The following is a 9676-nucleotide window of genomic DNA, read 5'->3' on the forward strand; positions in this document are numbered from 1 at the left end:
CCAGGTCTCTACATGTGATATGGTGTGTCCGCAAGTGCACGGGTCACAGTAGTATAGTTTTAAAAAAAATGATATCGATCCCACAGGGAATTGTGCTTAAATTGGAAATAAAAGTATAAGCAAATTAGAATGACAAAAATTAAAAGATATTAAAAATAAAATCTAAAAATTAAAATTAAGACAAAAATTAAAGATGTAAAATGAAATTTGGAATTAAAATTGGTATTTGAGGAATTAAAACTAGATCAATCAATTAACTAAAATTAATAAAACTAGATTACCCAAAAATTAATTTGAAATATCTATTTATGAAATTGAGAGGAATTAAATCTAAATTCAATAAAAATAAAAATAAAGTGATTATAGAAATTGGATTTAAATTGGATTTAAATTTAAATTGCTATTTATGAGGTTTGGAGGATTTATATCTAATTTCAATGAAAAATAAATTGATTCTAGAGATTGGATTTTTTCAATATTGTTTGCATGTGATTTTTCCCTAATTTAGCCAAACACATGAGAATTGCAATTTTGAGGGAAATCAATTCTTAAATTTTTGAAACCTTTTTCAAGCATCTCAAAATTGGTTTTCATTAAATCAAACCCTGTTTTCACGGTATTTCAAATCTAACAAAAACCCAATTAATGCTCTAATTGATTTTTGGAAAGTTCCCCTTAATCTTCTTAGCTTATTTCTAACACCAAGAAAATAAAGTTTATTGCAAGATTATCCATCCCCAATATTCACTTTTCAGTCCATCTATTAAGGATTAAAACTTAACTTAATGAGGGCCCATTCATCAAGCAAGGAAATAAGCACACAAGCAATAAATCAAAATATAACAATATTCATTTAAATGGCTAAACCACAAAACCACAAAACATTGTTTAAAGATAAACCCAAATGAAGAAATGAAGAAATAATGGAAATGTAAGCTTAAAGGGGTAGAAAAACCCAGCAAATCTGCAGCAGGATCTCTGCAGAAAAGTGCAGAAACTTGATCCTTCTTTCTTCTTTGGAAGAAGAAATGCAGAAAGTGCTCCCTTCTCTCTTTCTAATCTTGCCAAAAAATGCCTCCCTTGCTCTCTATATGGAAAGAAAGTGATAAAATGGGTCTTTATATAGGCTAAGGGACTGTTCTAGAATGGGTAAAAGGGGGAAGGATCCAGAAAAGGTGAGGTAAAAAGCTGGAGTAACGGAAATGCCACGTCAACAATTTTCCAGTAAAAACGACATAAGCCGAGTCGGTTGTGTCGCGGGTTGTGTCGCTCTCGGCGTGAATATCTGACGATCGACACAACCTGCGACATGAGCTAATTCGGTTGTGCTGCAGGTTGTGTCGCTCTCGGCCATTTTTTTCTCAACTTCAAAATTTTTGCAATTCGATTTTAATCTCCTCCAAATGGCTACTCTGATCAAAATACATCAAATTTCTCCAGATTTAACCTACAAAACAAATAAATTCCAAAAATTAAACTAAGAAACGTGAAAATTGTAAAATTGACTAAATATATACTAATATCTATAATAATGGCTATGAACAAGGGTAAATTATGTGCAAAAATTACTCCTAAATGATGATCTAAAATGCATGCATCAAATTTTCCCATACTCAAACTCTTGCTTGTCCTCAAGCAAAATTTCATTAAAACTCATTTGGAAGGGAATAGAATCAGTCTTTGAAAACACAAAATTCACTAATCCAAACCACCAACTTACCTCTAGCCACCAACATTCCAAATTCCCACCAGCAAAAGCACAAAGAATGAAGCAAGCACTCTCAACAATTCTGAATAGCTAAGAATTAACCAATCAACCCAAGCAACAAATACCAACCAGCTACAAGAGTCAATTGTGCCAAAACAAACCTAAATGAAATAGATAGCCAATGTGTCTCAAATAGATGGTGAGTAATGTATGGAAGATTGTATTGCCAAACCCATATGCAAGCATAAAAGATCTAACTCTACTAATGTAACGAGCATTTTTCAAAGAATCATTAGGTCTTTTTAAGGGTTGTAATGGGGTCTAATAGGGTAAAATTGTGGTTAACAAAGAAAGGGAATAAGGTAAACAAAATATGAGAATAATATTAATCGTGAAACTCAAAGTGCATCCATTTTTTTTTTTTTTTTTTTTTTTATAATAGTAATTAATTTTTTTTTTTTATCAAGAGGAAAGAAATTTGCAATGAATCTTAAGTGCTAACACAATAAAGGGACTACTTTTATAATATATTTTTTTATTTTGTATGTGTCCCTATTTCACGTCACACCCAAAATTACCTTTGGGATATTTTTGTGACTATTTATTTATTTTTTTTATCAACTTTTCACAATTACTCTAGCACTTTTCAAGATGTTTCAATCCTCCAAGTTTTTTTTTTTTTTTTTTTTTATTTATTTATTTTATGCACTTAATTGCTAAAATATTATTCTCATAGATAGGTGGTAGTGTTTAGGTTTAATGGCTAGGTAAATGATTTGGGTTCCAAAGAAATTAGGGAATTAAGGTTCAAGGGGGTTTTGCAAGGGTTGAAATGAAATTAAGGTAGGTTAAGGCTAAATGCGAGGTTTAAAATATGAAGAAATGCCTAAATCATATTCTTATCAAATGCAAGTTAAAAATTTCGCTTTGAAAGATCTAAGATGCTTGTTCTAGGAATGGTGAGACGACAAGGACCATTTTCTTCCTTAAAGGCTTATCCAGACACTCAAAACTCAAAATAACTAACTAGCACTGCATACCTAGATTGATATATTAATTTTCAGCTATTAAGTAAGAGAAAGAATAATGCTTAAGACTTTGTACCCAGCTGGAACTTTCATTCCACTAACCATCTAAAGACAAGTTGGATTGCTTGAATAAGTGGCTTATGGAATCCAAAGACTGGTTTAAAAATTCAAAAATTTTAAATGAATGAATGAAATGCATGAGTGTAAATGAATAGTCAACCTATATGTAACTAAGTATGCTTAACTAAGTATATATGAAGCTATATGCAGTGTATATATGTGAATATGTACAAGTATGAAGTAATGAATGAGTATGTCACTATATGCAAATGAAAAGGAAAAATAATTTTTGCAAAAAATTTACCCTCTCCCCCATACTCAGAATGAACATTGTCCTCAATGTTAAAAGATTGCAAGGAATGGGATAATTTGGCTATATGTGCATAAAGAATTATTACCCTGTTGCATAAGCGATAGCACAACTTGTGTTGAAAATGACACAAGCTGAGATAAGAAGTGTTACCTCATTGAAGTGCAGCCAATTTAATTAAATAAAATTTGGACAGCTGCTGCACTCATTACAAAAGAAACAGTGCAATGGAATCCATTAAATCAATTAAACTCAAAAAGTTGAAATAGGAAGTTAAGCGCAAAAATATAGCCATCAAGTGTAAATCCGAAATAGCAAATCAAAGCAAGTGAGCAATTGTACTAAAGATATAAAAGAAAAATGTACGTTATGAGGAACTAAAAAAAAACTGAATAAGTAAACAGTTCAAGAAAAACAACACAAACAAAATATTAACTAAATAAGTTCAAAATACTAATTAATTAAGCAACGAAATTAAAGACATGAAATGTTTTTTTTTTTTTTTTATATTTTTTTTTTTATGCTCATTTGCTTGCAATGAATTGCATCCCATCTGCACAAGGAAATTAGAACAATGTTAAACTCTGAATAAGGAGTATAGAAAAACTTAAAACAAATATATATATGAAAGAAATAAAGAATCAATGAAAAATTATGAGTTATGCCCAAAAATGCTAAGTTTAGGTCTTTAGCTTGACCATACTCACTCAAAATGTTATGGAGAATGAGAAAGATAGCAAGTTGCTATCTTCTCAATTGGCTCACCAACTGAATAGTGCCTCAACCTTTGCCCATTTACCTTGAAATTACCCGATTTTTCACCAAAAATTTCAACAGCACCATGGGGGAAAACTTTCACAATTTTAAATGGGCCGGACCACCTTGATTTTAATTTTCCTGGAAAAAATTTCAACCTTGAATTGAATAAGAGAACTAAATCTCCTTCTTTAAAGTCCTTTTTCTTGATATGCTTGTCATGCCATTTTTTAGTTCTTTCTTTATAGATTCTAGCATTTTCATAAGCATCAAGTCTCAATTCTTCTAATTCATCAAGTTGCAAAAGTCTTTTATATCCAGCAGCTTGTAAATCAAAATTGATTGCTCTAATGGCCCAATAAGCTTTATGTTCTAACTCTACGGGCAAATGGCATGATTTCCCAAAAACTAACCTATAAGGTGTAGTTCCTATGGGGGTTTTAAATGCTGTTCTATATGCCCAAAGAGTGTCATCTAATTTAAGGGACCAATCTTTTCTGGACTTATTGACAGTTTTCTCCAAGATTTGCTTGATTTCTCTATTTGTGATTTCTACTTGGCCATTTGTTTGAGGGTGATATGGTGTGGCAATCCTATGCTTTACCCCATATTTTCTCATCAATTTTTCAAATTGGTGGTTGCAAAAATGGCTACCACCATCACTGATTATGGCACGTGGGGCACCAAACCTGGTCAAAACAAATTTTTTTAGAAATTTCACCACAACTTTTGCATCATTGGTAGGTGTAGCAATAGCTTCTACCCATTTAGATACATAGTCCACCCCTACCAAGATATATTTATTCCCATAAGAAGATGGAAATGGCCCCATGAAATCAATTCCCCATACATCAAACAATTCAACTTCTAATATGGACTGTTGGGGCATCTCATCTCTTTTGGAAATGTTGCCTACCCTTTGGCACCTATCACACTTACTTACAAAGTCTCTCACATGTTTAAACATATTAGGCCAATAGAAACCTGATGTCAAGACTTTTTCAACAGTTTTTGAGACACTAAAATGACCACCATATTCAGAGGAATGACAATGGTAAATAACATCATTTATTTCTTCCTCTGGTATACATCTTCTAATTATTCCATCATTGCATCTCCTAAACAAAAGAGGTTCTTCCCAAGAATAAAATTTAACATCATGCAAGAATCTTTTCTTTTCTTTGCCAAGATAAATCAGGTGGCAAGACACCACAAGACAAGAAATTCACAATATCAGCAAACTATGGAAGTGCAGAATTCAACACATACAACTGCTCATTCATGAAAAATTCATCAATTGGCACAATTTCATCATCTTTATTTTCAGTTTTCATCCTAGAAAGGTGATCAGCCACCACATTCTCAACACCCTTTTTATCTCTTATTTCCAAATCAAATTCTTGAAGTAACAATATCCATCTAATCAACCTAGATTTAGCTTCTTTCTTGCTCATTAAATACTTTATTGCTGCATGATCAGTGAAAACAATTACCTTTGAGTTGACCAAATAAGAACGGAATTTATTGAGTGCAAATACTACCGCAAGGAACTCCTTTTCAGTTGTGGCGTAATTGACTTGAGCTTCATCAAGGGTTCGGCTTGCATAGTAAATGGCATAAGGTTTTCTATCTTTTCGCTGGCCAAGGACAGCTCCAACAGCAAACTCGCTTGCATCACACATGATTTCGAATGGCAAAGTCCAATCCGGGGGTTGCATGATAGGAGCTGTTGTTAATGCCGTCTTCAACCTGCAAAAAGCAACCATACAATCTTGATTAAAATCAAATTTAACATCATGATTCAAAAGATTTGTTAAGGGTTTAGCAAGTTTAGAAAAATCCTGAATAAATCGCCAGAAACCCAAAGATGTCCAAGGAAACTCCGCACTCCTTTAACAGTGGTTGGAGGGGGTATTTTTTCAATAATTTCTATTTTAGCTCTATCCACTTCAATTCCCCTATTTGAGATCAAATGTCCTAAAACGATTCCCTCTTGGACCATAAAGTGGCATTTCTCCCAATTCAACACTAGATCATTATCAGCACATCTCTGCAAGATTTTAGACAAATTAGTCAAGCATGAATCAAAATTAGTTCCATATACTGAAAAGTCATCCATGAAGACCTCCATAATTTCTTCAATAAAATCAGAAAAAATGGCCATCATGCACCTTTGAAATGTGCCAGGCGCATTACACAATCCGAATGGCATCCTTCGATATGCAAAAGTGCCATAGGGACATGTAAAGGTAGTTTTTTCTTGGTCATCAGGATGGATTGGAATTTGAAAGAAACCAGAATATCCATCTAAGTAACAAAAGAATGAATGCTTGGCTAATCTCTCTAACATTTGATCCATAAAAGGAAGGGGAAAATGGTCTTTTCTTGTGGCATTGTTCAACTTCCTATAGTCTATGCACATTCTCCAACTCGTAATTGATTCTAGTGGGTATCAATTCATTATTATCATTTTTAACAACTGTCACCCCACCTTTTTCTGGTACAACATGCACAGGACTCACCCACTCACTGTCAGAAATGGGGTAAATAATTCCAGCAGCTAGTAATTTTAGGATTTCCCTTTTCACAACATCCTTCATTGTAGGATTCAATCTTCTTTGGTGTTCAATGGAAGGTTTACTATTTGGCTCAAGGAAAATCCTATGCATACAAACTGTTGGACTAATTCCCTTTATATCATCAATTGCATAACCCAAAACTCTTCTATATTCTCTTAAAACTCTCAACAATTTGTCAATCTCAATATTAGTCAATGATGCATTAATTATAATAGGATATGTTTCATTTGGTCCAAGAAAAGCATACCTGAGGTTGGAAGGAAGAGGTTTAAGATCTACCTTTGGGGCATCCTCTACCTTTAATGATGGTGGTTTGATCTCCAAATTTTGCACTCCTTCAAGTTGAAAAATTGTGGCTTCAGGATGTGGTGGAGAGCTCTCCAAATGTTGTGCAAAAGCAGCTATGTTGAGATTGTCATCATCAATGCTCCCACCATGGACTAAGCAATTTTCAAGTGGGTCTTGTGGATAGCTTTGTCTGAAATGCTCTTGAACAATCTCATCAATAATGTCTACCCGCAAACAAGACTCAACTTCTTCATGTTTTCTTTTCATGGCTGGATTGATGTTGAATATCATTTGATCATCTCCCACTCTAAGTGTCAATTGCTCACCCTTCACATCAATTAATGCACCAGCTGTTGCCAAGAAGGGTCTTCCCAATAAGATAGGAACTTTTGTGTCTTCTTCCATATCCAAAATGACAAAGTCCACCGGAATGTAGAATTTCCCAACCTTGATAGGCACATTTTCAAGAATGCCTTCCGGATACTTAATTGAACGGTCAGCCAATGAAAGATACATGTTTGTGGGCTTCAACTCTCCCATATTCAACTTCTCATATATTGAAAGAGGCATTAGGCTGACGCTAGCTCCAAGGTCACATAAAGCATTTGCCACACAATTATCACCAATATGACAAGGGATGGAAAACACACCCGGATCTTTGAGTTTGGGAGGTAACTTTTTCTGAATTATAGCACTGCATTGCTCTCCCAAGTTGATGGTGTCATAATCTTCTAGCCTTCTCTTGTTGGAAAGAATCTCCTTCAAAAACTTGGCATAACTTGGCATTTGGGATAGTGCCTCAGTGAATGGCACATTGATATACAACTTCTTTAGCACTTCAAGGAATTTGCCAAATTGTTTGTCTAGTTTATGCTTGATGAATCTTTGAGGGTAGGGAAGGGTGGGTTTGTAAGGTTCAGGTGGGATGTATGGTTTCTCTCCTTCATCTTGCTCACTTTTGCTTTCTTCTTCTTTTTCATTTTTCTTGCTCTCAATTGAATTTTCTTCTTTTGTGCTCTCTTTTTCTTCTCTCTTATTTTCACTCTCTTGACCAACTTTTTTACCACTTCTCAAGGTTACAACCTTACATTGTTCATGAGGGTTTTGTGGTTGGCTAGGTAGTTTCCCATAGGAATTGCTTCCTGATGAGCTTGCTTGTTGCGCCAATTGAGTCTCCAACATGCGGTTGTGGACTTGTAATTGATCCATGGTTTGTCTCATATGTTGCATTTCTTCCTCCAATTTGCTATTCATCTTGCTTTGTTCAGCAAAAAATTTCTCCATCATGTTCTCCAAGGATGGCTTCGGTTCATGAGGTGGAAGGGATTGTTGTGCTCTTGCTTGATATCCAGGTGGTGGTTGTCTTGTGGGCTGAAATTGAGGCTTGTTCTGCTGCATAAACTGCTGGTTATGAGGATAATTTGAGCTTTGGCCTTGTTGAGCAAAAGTTGCTTGTGGTCTCCATGTTAAGTTGTTCATATTAGAATAAGAATTTCCCATAGGTTTTTGTTGATAACCTCCTGCATAAGCAGCTTGCTCTTGCAAATAATCATCACCATAAGAAGAATAATCAACTCCACAACTTTGAGTTCCATTTGTGAAGGCAACTTGTTGCATAGTTGTAGGAGTTGAGGTTGTTGCCTTTGTGCAAAAATCACTAAGAAGCTGAGTCAACTGATCAAATCTTGCATTCATGTAGTTAACTGAGTCAAGTTCATAGATCCCAGCTTTCTTTGGCTCAAGTGCTCTAGGATTTCCCCATAAATGGGTATTATGAGCAATCTTCTCTAATAGATCATAGCATTCTTCACTTGTCATTCTCATGAAATCTCCTCCTGCTTGTGAATCAATTGTGTTTCTTATGGCTGGAGTAACTCTGGTGTAGAAATTTTGAACAATCATCCATTTGGGTATTTCATGATGAGGACATTGCCTTTCAAGCTCCTTAAATCTCATCCAAGATTCATACAAAGTTTCATCATCCCTTGGTTTAAAAGCTACCATCAAATTCCTCAAATGAGTGGTTTTCCCAGGTGGGAAAAATTGAGATAGAAAAGCTTGAGATAACTGCTCCCAAGTAGCTATAATAGCTTGTGGGAGTGAGTCATACCACTCCAATGCTGAATCCCGAAGAGAGAATGGAAATAAGGTGAGTCGAATAACTTCATCAGAAACTCCAGGTTGTCTTTGTGTACCACATATCATCAAAAATTTCTTCAAATGAGAATGAGGATTTTCAAGTGGGCTACCTCCAAATTGTGAATTCTGAACCATTTGAATAAGACCAGTTTTTAATTCAAATTGATTAGCTCCAATAATAGGTCTGTTATCTCTCACATCAGTACATCTAGGAAAAGCATAATCTAACATGGATCTTCTTTGAGGATCATTTTGATTAACAACAGCATTTTGCCCGTTTTGCTCGTTTCCTCCATTATCTCCTCCAATAGCTCTATTTTGATTCTCCATATTTTCTATTGTCTCCTCTTGCTCAAATATTTGTTGTTCTTCTTTTTCTGCTTCTTTTCTTCTTTTGTATTCCTTTTTGTTGGCTCGACAGAATTTTTCAATTTCAGGATTGAACAACAATTCAGTGTCACTTGTGCTTTTCGATCGTCTCATAAACAAGAAAAGTACCTGAAAAACACAAGGAACAATAGTGAAAATAAAAGAAAATAAAAATTCTAATTAGCTTAAAACAATTAAAATCCAACTTAAAAACAAACAATTCCCCGGCAACGGCGCCAAAAACTTGATATGGTGTGTCCGCAAGTGCACGGGTCACAGTAGTATAGTTTTAAAAAAAATGATATCGATCCCACAGGGAATTGTGCTTAAATTGGAAATAAAAGTATAAGCAAATTAGAATGACAAAAATTAAAAGATATTAAAAATAAAATCTAAAAATTAAAATTAAGACAAAAATTAAAGATGTAAAATGAAATTT

General features: G+C 34.4%; 1 non-coding gene across 1 annotated transcript; it reads left to right on the top strand.

The window, feature by feature from the left end:
- Window positions 1-8641: 8641 nt before the first annotated feature.
- On the top strand, window positions 8642-8748 carry LOC131176151 (small nucleolar RNA R71). The gene has a single exon (XR_009146276.1). It is a non-coding gene; the product is annotated as a small nucleolar RNA R71 (small nucleolar RNA).
- The last annotated feature ends 928 nt before the right edge of the window (window positions 8749-9676 follow it).

Source organism: Hevea brasiliensis, chromosome 18 (assembly GCF_030052815.1).
Source record: "Hevea brasiliensis isolate MT/VB/25A 57/8 chromosome 18, ASM3005281v1, whole genome shotgun sequence".
In the NCBI taxonomy this organism is placed as follows: Eukaryota; Viridiplantae; Streptophyta; class Magnoliopsida; order Malpighiales; family Euphorbiaceae; genus Hevea; species Hevea brasiliensis.